Source organism: Hyperolius riggenbachi, chromosome 1, assembly GCF_040937935.1.
Source record: "Hyperolius riggenbachi isolate aHypRig1 chromosome 1, aHypRig1.pri, whole genome shotgun sequence".
NCBI lineage: Eukaryota > Metazoa > Chordata > Amphibia > Anura > Hyperoliidae > Hyperolius > Hyperolius riggenbachi.
Genome location: NC_090646.1, coordinates 612,827,756 through 612,840,223, shown reverse-complemented (window position 1 = coordinate 612,840,223; position 12,468 = coordinate 612,827,756). Strand labels below are relative to the sequence as shown.

Genomic DNA, 12,468 nt, shown 5'->3' with positions numbered 1-12,468 from the left:
GCGATCGCACGCAATGCGAAAATTCGTGCGAAAACGGCCGTGCTAACAGTTAGCACTCTTTTGTGAATCAAGCCCATAGTGTCATTATCCAGAGTGAGCATGTAGTACATCCATATACTGGTGAGAATATATGTATTAGATCCATGTACACATGCGATAGCTGTTTTGTGGTATATGCATTGAAGTGTCCCTGCAGCCTCCTGTATGTAGGGAAGAACATACGAACAGCTAAGAACAGGATACAGTGCTCTATCTGTGGGTATGATCCGTCCAAGCTACCATAGGTTGTGACACCACAGTGGCCAGGCATTTCTATGACTGTGGCCATGGAGTGTTTTAACTCACAGGAGCCTATAGGCACAGATGTCCTGGCACTTTAGACTTCGCCCTCCATGAATGTACAAATCCCCACCAAAGTGCCCACAGTTCCTTGGGGTGAATCCGACCCCGGGTGGATGGTATTGGAACATACGCCACCTCTGACTAGAGGAGGCAACAGGGACAGATTGCTAATGCAAAAGGAAGTGTAATGGATGGCATGATTAGACATAGTTAGTCCTATGGGAATGAATGACATGTTTAGTCTTGCCATTGTGTTTTTTCTGTTTTCACCCTCTAGATCCTAAAGAGATTTTATTGGTTGGTTGGCATATCTATGGTCAGATCAGTTAATTTAGTGTATTGGGTACTATTACCTGTATGTTTGCATTATACTTATGTTACTGAAGGTTTTCTCTGTGGGTAGATAGCTATTGTATCTAGTGTCCAGTATGATATAGTCTACTATATGTTTCACGGTGGCTGCCACTTTACTTTCTCAGAATTCTGGAAATTACACTTACTACAGAGCTTAAGTTCTTGACTTAAAATTGACAGTTGCTACAGACACAACAGGGTTATCTTTCACTCTGTTTTGGTAATCCTGTCTTGCTTTTCCCCCCATCTTTTACTGAAATATTTAATCTTTTCCATCCAGTTTCCCCAAAATGTGGAACAAAAAGATGTCCTTAAAACAGAGAACAGTAAGTATGTTTTTCAGTATTGTTTTGATAATCCAGAAATACTATAAACCATTGCTAATTTATTACCTGTATTATGACTTTTATGATGCTATTTTTAATGACATATTCATTATTTATTTTTAGATTTAAAGATTTGTAATATCACCTGGTCTAACCAAGCTGGAGAGCTGAAAATAAGTTTGATGGATGTCTACAGTAATTCCACTTTCAGTAAATTATCACCATTCCCAGGTTCCTCACATATTTCTGTAGACCTGTCACCTGAAGTCACTATTTGCAGATATCTCCACAGTATTGAAGGACACCAGAAATCAACCAGTGAGGTGGCTCACTTTACCGGACATCCTGTCAGAGCTGAGGGACATCACCATGATAGAAGGAGAAGTCGGAAGTGGGAAAACAGCTCTGCTCAGGAAGATTGCCATTCTCTGGGCATCGGGGAAATATCCTCTCCTCAGCAGGTTCAGCCTTGTGTTCTACATCTCTCTGTCTTGCACTGCAAGCCAGCAGTCTCTGCATGATATCATCTGCAAGCAGCTGGTGGGCACCACTACAGCTATCACTGAAGAGTCTCTGAGAGAAATAATAAATCAATTAAAAGAGAAAGTCTTGTTTCTCCTGGATGATTATGGCATGAGGGACTATCTTCCTGGAGGTATAGAAGAACTCTTACTGAAGAACCCCTGGAACAGAGTGACTTTAACCTCCCTGGCGGTTTGTTAAAATCCGCCAGGGGGCAGCAAATACCTTTTTTTTTTAAAAAAAAATTTCATGTAGCGAGACCTCGCTACATGATAGCCGCTGCTGAGCGGCATCCCCCCAGCCCCTCCGATCGCCTTCGGCGAACGGAGATCAACAGATCCCGTTCAAAGAACGAGACCTCTTGGAGGGCTTCCCCCGTCGCCATGGCGACGGGACGTCGTGACGTCAAAGGGGAATCCGATCCACCCCACAGCGCTGCCTGGCACTGATTGGCCAGGCAGCGCACGGGGTCTGGGGGGGGGCGGCTGCGGCGACGGGTATAGCGGCGGATTGGCGGGTAGCGGCGGCGATCGGAGGTTACACGCAGCTAGCAAAGTGCTAGCTGCGTGTAACAAAAAAAAAATTATGCAAATCGGCCCAGCGGGGCCTGAGCGGTGCCTCCCGGCGGCATAGCCCGAGCTCAGCTCGGGCTTACCGCCAGGGAGGATAACAGTTACCGTGAGCACTGACAAGTCTTCAAGTGTGAGACAATTTGCAAAGAACATAGTGAGCATTCAGGACTTCCCAAAGTGTAGTTCGCTATACATATATGAACAGCTTTTCTCACATGATATACCATTTCTTGAAGGCTTTATTTGTAAATTGATACAGTCAGAGACACTGCAGGCAGCTTTAAAGACTCTACTATTTGCTTTAGCCCTTTGTGTTTGTTGGGTACAAAAGCCAGGTGACTATATATCAAAAGACTTTTTAATATGTAAGAACTACTTGATGCACATAATGTTAAAACACAACACCGAAAAAGAGAAATTGGAAGCGATGGTCTTGTCATGTGGACAACTTGCCCTTCAAGGTATCTTCCAAACACGTTTTGAATACACTCAGGAGAATCTTGATGAAGCTGGTGTGAACCGCTCTGATGCACTTCGGTTTGGTCTTTTGAGTATGTTTAGTTCTCAGAGGCTTCGCCCCATCTTCAGATTCTTCCATCCATCATTACAGGAGTACTTAGCTAGCATTAAGATGAATGAACTTCTGCATTCTGAAGATGACACACAGAATAGAATTGGGTTGTCTTATCTGCAGGAAATCAACACTTTCCTAGAATTCATTAGGCGCTATCACTATTTCTTGAAGAATTGCTGCATGCATTCTCCTAAAACAACTACAGTGATCATTTCTCATCTGTTCAGCTTGCTGGATAACAGAGAAGCATTTAAATGTCAGAGAGATTCAAATCTCCATCTAAAACACCATCCAGAACTGGAAACAAAAGAACAAATGTTATGCAACACTATTAACATGGACATATGTATGGGGTTAGTCAGAAATATCAATGACGGATCTCTTCAGGATTACATTGTCTGTTTGCTGCTTGACTTTGCTATTGAAGTAGCAAGTAGGAGTAAATATATGGATCACTGTGCCCCAACTATTCTGCAGTTTCTCAAAGGAAAGGACATTGCTTGTTGGGGCAAATCAACATTTTCTCAGCTTGGATTTCTGCGTAAATATCCTGAAGGGCTTTCTTTACTTAAGAGCCTGGAGATAAATGTACATTCTGCTATAAACGATACAGACACTGATGTTTGGGACTCAGACGCATTTAAATCCATTTGGGAGGTGCCAACAGTTGAAGAAGACTATTTGATGGCATTCCGGCACACCGCAGACATATTTAAAAAGAACCCAGATTTTAGATGCAAGGAAAATGTAAATGCTCCTGATATTTCTAAGCTGAGGTTTGACCCTGCTCATCATAGAATTCCTCTGCTAAGAGTTAATGCCCATGGTTGGACCTTAGAGGATAAATGTATCCCATTTTTCTGCAGTCTAGCCAATCGCATTGAATTAGACTTAAAGGGGTTCTTTCGCGAAAAAAAGTAGGCAGTTAAAAAATGTGACAGATGACAGGTTTTGAGCCAGTCCATCTTTTTAAGGGGGATTCTCAGGGCTTTCTTTGTTTTCAACAGCATTTCCTGAACAGCAGTTTAACTGCCAAAATAGCCAGCCTCCCTAATCATTTGCATACTATTATGTCAGTTAGATTTTGCAACTGTGGTTCAGGAAATGCTGTTGAAAACAAAGAAAGCCCTGAGAATCCCCCCTAAAAAGATGGACTGGCCCAAAACCTGTCATCTGTCACATTTTTTAACTGGCTACTTTTTTCGCGAAAGAACCCCTTTAAAGAAAACCTGTACTGAAAATTAAAAGTGAAATAAACATACACAGGACATACTTACCTCCTGTGTAGTCTACTCCTCAATCTCTTTCTCCTTTCCCACATCCTGTTTGTCCACTGGGATCAAGGGAATTCTCTGTCCTCCGTTTTGAAAATGGTCATTACCCCATAACAGCTTTCTGGTCAGCACACTGTTAAACTGTCATATCGCCCACTTGTGCCATAGGAAAACATAGACATTACTTGGCACATCAGTTGTCCTCTCAGCTATAACTGACAGCAACTGATAAATAACTGACAGCAACTGATATATTTCAATTCTGACAAAATGTTGTCAGAACTCGAAGCGATCACTGACAGAAGAAAATGTTGCGCTTCTGAGAGGAACTAATAGCAAGGTAACTATGTAATGTTCATTTGAAGTTACCTCATGTGTTTATTTTAAATAATTTTACTCAGTACAGGTTCTCTTTAAGGAATAGCCATGGATTTCTGAAGAACATTTGGTCTACCATAGACCAGTACAAGACTTTAGTTGTGAAGTTAATTGTCATATCCACAGAGCTTTCCAGAGAGGAACAAGAACAGGTGACCTACCTGACTTCACTGGAGTGTCTGGAAATAAGTGAGATGCCACCACCAGGTAAGCACTGGCATAGACAATTTATTACCATAAATAGAACATCTTTCAAGTTAAACATCAAAGTGAAATTGTAGTGGTAATAATAATACATTTACGTATAAAATAATGATAGGATTGCTGTGCACGATTATCAGAGAATTCAGAAAATTTAGTGGAACTGGAAACCATTTATGTGATACTTTGTAAGCTCCACTGATTGAGCAACAAAGTGTACTTTGTGTCAAATTAGTAAAAGTTACTGTTGATAATTACTCACTGCAGATTAGAGATGTCGCGAACGGTTCGCCTGTGAACGGTTCCAGGCGAACTTTGGGGGTTCGCGTTCGCCTGCTTCAGGCGAACTTTTGCGGAAGTTCGATTCGCCCCATTGAGCAAAATTTTGACCCTCCATATCACTGTCAGCAGACATGTTATTGTCAAACACACTTCTCTTACTGCTGGAGGCCCTCCCTCCTCCAAGCAAGGTCCTTTATACCATTTGACTCAGTTGTCTACCTACACTAATTATGAGACAGCTGGTACACACTCTGCTAGGGAGATTTTAATTTCCCTCCCACCTCCTTTCTACCTATTCCCTCCTCCCACCTCCCTTCTACCTATTCCCTCCTACCGGAGGGAGGAGGGTCTCTTCTGCCAGGGAATTATACTATTTTAAAAACCAGTATACATCATACCATAGCTGGGACTCGAACCCAGATCTCACTGTGTGGTGGTCAAGTCACCCTAAGCACTATACCACTACAGTAGGTATATGCCCTAGTGGCTGCAGCTCTGGTGCTTTGAGTCCGCCAGGAGAAAAGTGTGATATAAATGTTATTTGTCTTGTCTACTTTTTCTCTTGTATTGAGCATAAATGGTAAATTTTAGGCCAGTTTCAGTTGGTACAGTGGTTAGTGTGCTTGGCCACCACACAGTGAGACCCAGGTTCAAATCCCAGCCAATGTGAGTTGGCTTTTATGCTACAAATCCTTAAAGGGAACCTAAACGGAGAAGGATATGGATTTTTTCTTTTAAAATAATACCAGTTGCCTGAATCGCCTGCTGATCCTGTGTCTCTAATACTTTTAGCCACAGCCCCTGAACAAGCATGCAGATCAGGTGCTCTGACTGAAGTCAGACTGGATTAGCTGCATGCTTGTTTCAGGGTGTGATTCAGCCACTATTGCAGTCACAAAGTTCAGCTGGACTGCCAGGCAACTGGTATTGTTTACAGGAAACATCCATATCACTCTCAGTTAAGGTTCCCTTTAAAGGAGAACTGTAGTGAAAGGTATATGGAGGCTACCATATTGATTTCCTTTTAAGCAATACCAGTTACCTGGCTATCCTGCAGATCCTCTGCCTCCAATACTTTTAGCCCTAGACCCTGAACAAGCATGCAGCAGATCTGGTGTTTGACATTTTTGTAAGATCTGACAAGATTAGCTGCATGCTTGTTTCTGGTGTGATTCACACTACTGCAGCCAAATAGATCAGCAGGGCTGCCAGGCAACTGGTATAGCTTAAAAGGAAATCAATATGGCAGCCTCCATATACCTCTCACTACAGTTCTCCTTTAAGCAACCTAATGGTTCTATTGAGCATAAATGGTAAATTTTAGGCCTGCTTCACTTACTACTGTAGTGGTACAGTGCTTAGGGTGACTTGCCCACCACACAGTGAGATCTGGGTTCGATTCGCAGCTATGGTATGATGTATACTGGTTTTTAAAATAGTATAATTCCCTGGCAGAAGAGACCCTCCTCCCTCCGGTAGGAGGTAGAAGGGGAGGAGGCCAATTAAAATCTCCCTAGCAGAGTGTGTAGCAGCTGTCCCATAACTAATTAGTGTAGGCAGACAACTGAGTCAAATGGTGTAAAGGACCTAGCTTGGAGGAGGGAGGGTCCTCCAGCAGTGATGTGTATTTCACTCAATCAGGTGTGCCTCCAGGTATTAGAGCTCTTGAAATATTTTTTCTAGCTGGTAGAATTTTTTCAAAATTTCAAAGTTCGCCTCCCCATTGATGTCTATTGCGGTTCGCAAACTTTTTCGCGAACCGAAAATCGGAGGTTCGCAACATCTCTACTCTATGGCTAATTATCTGCACAGGACCAGAAAACTATCTGGAGCTGAAAGAGTTTCATCTTAGCTGCATAGGGAGCAGAGTCAGCACAGACAGTCCCCTACTTACCAACAACTTGAGTTACAACATTTCAGATATACTAAGTTGTCTTTACGTACAAAAGATACAATACTGTTTATTACATATTTTTGTTGTGAAGGAACTTGAGATTCGATTTACACACCAGACGGACTGCACCTCTGCCATCTGGTCCCAACTGAAGAACTTTCAGGGTCAAATTGCAAGCTATCCAGGCGGAGGAGAAGGACGGCAAGGTAGCAATTAGCCTGGAAGGAGGGGCTAGAGGAAGCCCCAGGTATGTATATATTTTTTTATGTCTCAGGTACACTCAGGACCGGCCTTAGGTTTCACAGCGCCCTGAGCGTAACCAGATTTTGGTGCTCCCAGCACTAATAATATGGTAGGACATTAGACTATGGTAGGATTAGATTGTGAGCTCCTCTGAGGACAGTCAGTGACATGACTATGTAAATTGCTGCAGAAGATGTCAGTGCTATATAAATACATAATAATAATATGGTAGGACATTAGACTATGACTATGGTAGGATTAGATTGTGAGCTCCTCTGAGGACAGTGACATGACTATGTACTCTGTACAGAGCTGCAGATGTCAGCGCTATATAAACACAAACTATGGAGACTGAAAAAAATTGTGTGTGTGTATTTTCTAGAGGTAAAGGGGATATCTTACAAGGGAGAGTGGAGATTAACAGAGAAAACGAGAAAGGACTGAGTGTTGGTAGAACAGAAGACAGAATCACCACAGCCCTGACTCAGTGCTCATTGTTACTCCCCTGCCTGCTCTCCTTTCACCCAGGAAGCCCAGCTCTTGCCTGTTATCCCACAAAAACATGCAGCAGCTTCATCTTCTGAAGTCACTGGCTTTGAGGAAGGAGAGAGAGAGAGAGCACTCCCAGCTGGGCACTCACTCCAGAGCTGGTAAGTGTATCCCAGCATTAGGTAAAGTGATCCAGCAGAAGGAACAGGCAGCTCAGTCCTGGAAGTGAGCAGAATCTCTGCCTGTTCTGCTCTGACTTCTCCCAATTCCTCGCACTGTCTCTTCCCCACTTCCCAGCATAGCTACCCATCCTGACCTGCAAAGTCTGTCTTGCTTGATTTTCCCGGGTCCAGGTCCTTCTCTCTACTGTGCTCCACCCCTAAAGGCTCATACACACATCAGACCATAGTCTTTTGAAAATGAAAAATCACAGCCCAATTTTACCCCCTTCCATTTAGTATGAGAGTCATACTCTACACAGTCTATTCTATGGAGCTGAACTCCCCATCAGCTAAAATCTTTGCAAGATGCTGCACACAAAGATGCTGTAGACATTCAACAGATCAGTATCTGCAAAAGATCTGTTCCTGCAAAAGATCTGTTCCTGCAAATTGCATTCATAGTCTATGATATCTGCAGATCTCATACACACCTTGTTTAACTGACATTCATCTGCAGATCAGATACACCAGGATGGATTTTCAGATCTGCAGATGATTGTCTGATCTGCAGATGAATGTCAGTTAAACAAGGTGGGTATGATGATCTGCAGATCTCATAGACTATGAATGCAATTTGCAGGAACAGATCTTTTGCAGGAACAGATCTTTTGCAGATACTGATCTTTTGTGTCTGTACAGCATCTGTGTGTGCAGCATCTTGCAAAGATTTCTGTCTGATGGGGAGTTCAGCTCCATAGAATAGACTGTGTGGGTATGGCTCTCATACTACATGAAGAGTGGTAGGATTGGTCTGTGATCTTTCATTTTCAAAAGACTATGGTCTGATGTGTGTATGTGGCCTTAGTGTCACAGAGGAGGGGAGGGTCGCTCTCCTCTGTGCCGTGCACGCAGGCATGACAGACTGGGGACAGCTGATTACAGAGAACAGCTGGTCTGCTGCCGATGTGGGACTGGGGACACCCGCCTCAGCTCTCTTGCCGCTCACCAGTCTCCCTAGGCACGGCCCTGGCACCACATCAGCAGTTTGGTGGTCTTCGCCTCCATCACCCCCAGCTGCACCAGGGGGCGGAGCGAGACACAAGAGCGAGACAGACCCAGCCGGAGCTCGCTGCAGCCAGATATCCTATGCAACCAGGGTGGCATGAGCGCCCCCTTGGAAGCCGGCGCCCTGAGCGATCGCTCCGGTCACTCAGGTCAAAGGCCGGCCCTGGGTACACTGTAAAGGTGAACTGAAGTGAGAGGTATTAGGAGGCTGGGCTGCTGAATGCTTGTTCAGGGGCTATGGCTAACAGTATTAGAGGCAGAGGATCAGCAGGAGAGCCAGGCAACTGGTATTGCTTAGATGGAAATAAATATGGCAGCCTCTATATACCTCTCACTACAGTTGTCCTTTAAATAATACAGATTAAAGCAAACCTGTGATGTTTGCTGTAGGGTATTTGTGATACTTATCTTAGGGAGGCAGGATTCCTCTGGATCCTATAGAGTCTTCCCCTGGCCTCCTGCACCAGCTTCATCCAACGTTGCAACCATTGAAGCAAGTCCGCACTGCACCTGTGCTCTGGTGGAAAAAGCCAAGCCTGATCAGTGCTAGTGCACATGTACGAGTTGTCAACAAGCTGATTTTCGGAGGTCCCAGCACTGGAACAGGTCAATGGATGAGGATGGGGGAAGCCTCTTTAGGATCCAGAGGCTTCCCCCTCCCAAGGCATGTACAGAATAGGGGCACTTTTTTCCTTACTTTAAATCACTTTAAAGGGACACTTAAGTCAAACAAAAAAAATTGAGTTTTACTCACCTGAGGCTTCCAATAGCCCCCTGCAGCTGTCCGGTACCCACGCCGTCTCCCTCCGATCCTCCTGGCCCCGCCGGCAGCCACTTCCTGTTTCGGTTACAGGAGCTGACAGGCTGGGGACGCGAGTGATTCTTCGCGTTCCTGGCCACAATAGCGCCATCTATGCTGCTATAGCATATATCATATACCATATAGCAGCATAGAGGGTGCTAATGTGTCTGGGAACGCGAAGAATCACTCGCGTCCCCAGCCTGTCAGCTCCTGTCACCGAAACAGGAAGTGGCTGCCGCCGGGGCCAGGAGGATCGGAGGGAGATGGCGAGGGCACCGGACAGCTGCAGGGGGCTATTGGAAGCCCTAGGTGAGTAAAACCCATCTTTTTTTGTTTGACTTAAGTGTCCCTTTAACCTCCTTGCCGGTTGTCCCGAACTCAGCACTGAGGGGTGGCCCGGGATTCCCTATGACGTCCCACGTCATCCCGCCCCGTCGCCATGGCGACCGGGGAAGCCCAGCAGGAAATCCCGTTCTGAACGGGATTTCCTGCTTACTCCGATCGCCGGAAGCGATCAGAGTGACTGCGGAGCTGCCGCTGCTCAGCGGCTATCATGTAGCGAGCCCTGGGCTCGCTACATGATTTAAAAAAAAAAAAAAAATTTTAAAAGTGCTGCACTGCCTCCTTGCCGGGGGAATTAGACAAGCAAGGAGGTTAAGGGCTCAAACCCACTAACCAAAACGATTTTACCGCATTTCCTATTCAAGTGAATGGAAGAGCATTTTCAAAATGCTGCTTGTGGGTTTGAGCCCTAAAATCACTTTAAAAATAGTTTAAAGGACCACTATGGCAAAAACTGTAAAATTTAAAATGTATGTAAACACATACAGATAAAATGTGTGTTTCTTCCAGAGTAAAATGAGCCATAAATTACCATATTAACCGTAAAAACCGACAGGTCTTGGACTAGCCCATCTCCTCATGGGGGATTCGCATGGTTTTGTTTAGTTTCAAAAGCACTTAGCAAATGGCAGTTGCTTTGTCTAACTGCCAAAAAAAGTGTGCAGCGAGCAGGGAGGCTGGCCAGCATCATTGTAGAAATCCTTTTCAGGGAATGTCTTTATAAAGAATAAGAGCCTTGCTGAGAATCCCCCATGAAGAGATGGACTAGTTAAAAACCTGTCGGTTCTGTCAGATTTCTACTACCTACAGAAAGGGACTGCAACATAAGAGAAAATGAATTTAGGGCTCATTTTACTCAGAAAGAAAGGTACTTCTTATTTGTATATGTTTACATGTATTTAAAATTTTACTATTTTCGTGATAGTGGTCCTTTAACCACTTCACATTCAGTCGTTTTCACTTTATGCATCCGAGCAATTTTAACCTCCCATTCATTAGTATTTAACTTTATCACTACTTATCACAATGAACTGATCTATATCTTGTTTTTTCCGCCACCAATTAGGTTTTTTTTGGGGGGGTACATTTTGCTAAGAGCCACTTTACTGTAAATGCATTTTAACAGGAAGAATGAGCAAAAAAACTGAAAAAAATCATTATTTCGCAGTTTTCGGCCATTATAGTTTTAAAATAATACATGCCTCCATAATTAAAACCCACGTATTGTATTTGTCTATTTGTCCCGATTATTACACCATTTAAATTATGTCCCTATCACACTGTATGGCGACAATATTTTATTTGGAAATAAAAGTGCATTTTTTCCGTTTTGCTTCCATCCCTATTTACAAGCTTATAATTTAAAAAAAAAATAGAAATATTTCATCTTTACATTGATATTTAAAAAGTTTAGAGCCTTAGGTAAATATTTACGTGTTTTTTTTTTTTATTGTAATGTTTTTTTTGTTTTTTTTATTAAACATTTAATGTGGGTATTTTTTGGAAGGTGGGATGTAAATTGTGGTTTTTAAATGTAAATATATGATTATTTTTATATTTTTTTACTTTTAGGTGTAGTTTTACTTTTTGGCCACATGAGTTTGTTTCACGTGACATCACTCTAAGCGTAACGTACGCTTAGAGGGATGCTAGAGCCAGAAAAAGCGAAGCTTCCGAGAGAAGCTGTCGCTTTTTCTGCGGGGGAGAGGAATCAGTGATCGGGCACCATAGCCCGACTCACTGATTGCCTGGCTAAAGAACCGCGGGCCGTGAGCACGCGTGATCGGCCGCGGGAGCGCACATGACCTCCTGGATGTAACGTTTACGTCCAGGAACGTTAATTGGTTAACCACTTGCCGACCGCCCACTACCTATGGAGAGAGACCCCACAGACCCCGCCTGGTTACCTCCCCGGTGCATTGATTTCATCTATCCTCCCCTCTAATCACCCCCTGAAACACCCATCAATCACCTCCTGTCACCACCTTTCACCCCCTAGCACTCCTACCCATCAGATCAGGCCCTAATTTGCTCCCTGCGGGCTTCTGATCACCCCCCCTACACCCTCAGATCGCCCTCAGACCCCCTCTGATCAACTCGCCAGTGCATTGCTTGCATATATTCTCCCCTGTAATCACCTACTTGTCACCTCATCACCACCTGTCACTGCTACCCATCAGATCAGACCCTAATCTGCCCCTTGCGGGTACCCAAACACCTGCCCACACCCTCAGAGACCCCTCAGACCCCCCCTGATCACCTCCCCAGTGCATTGATTGCATCTATCCTCCCCTCTAATCACTCCCTGAGACACCCATCAATCACCTCCTGTCACCACCTGTCACCCCCTAGCACTCCTACCCATCAGATCAGGCCCTAATCTGCCCTATGCAGGCTTCTGATCACCCACCCACACCCTCAGATCCCCCTCAGAAACCCCCCCACCCCCCGATCACCCCCCTGTCACTATCCTAGTGATCTAAAAACAGTGATCAGTGAAAACTGTCACTTTTTTAGCATCACTAGTGTTAACAGTTAGGCCAGTTATTTAGCTAGGGCCCTTTGTTGGGTTGTTAGCGTCAGTTAGCACCCAGCCCACCACACCGCAGTCACTAATTAGTTGCTGATTAGCATCATCACTGTCGCT

The 12,468-nt window shown here is 44.3% G+C and overlaps 1 pseudogene; it reads left to right on the top strand.

The window, feature by feature from the left end:
* LOC137542540 (baculoviral IAP repeat-containing protein 1b-like) overlaps window positions 1-12,468 on the top strand; it is a 107,249-nt pseudogene that overhangs the window by 72,832 nt on the left and 21,949 nt on the right.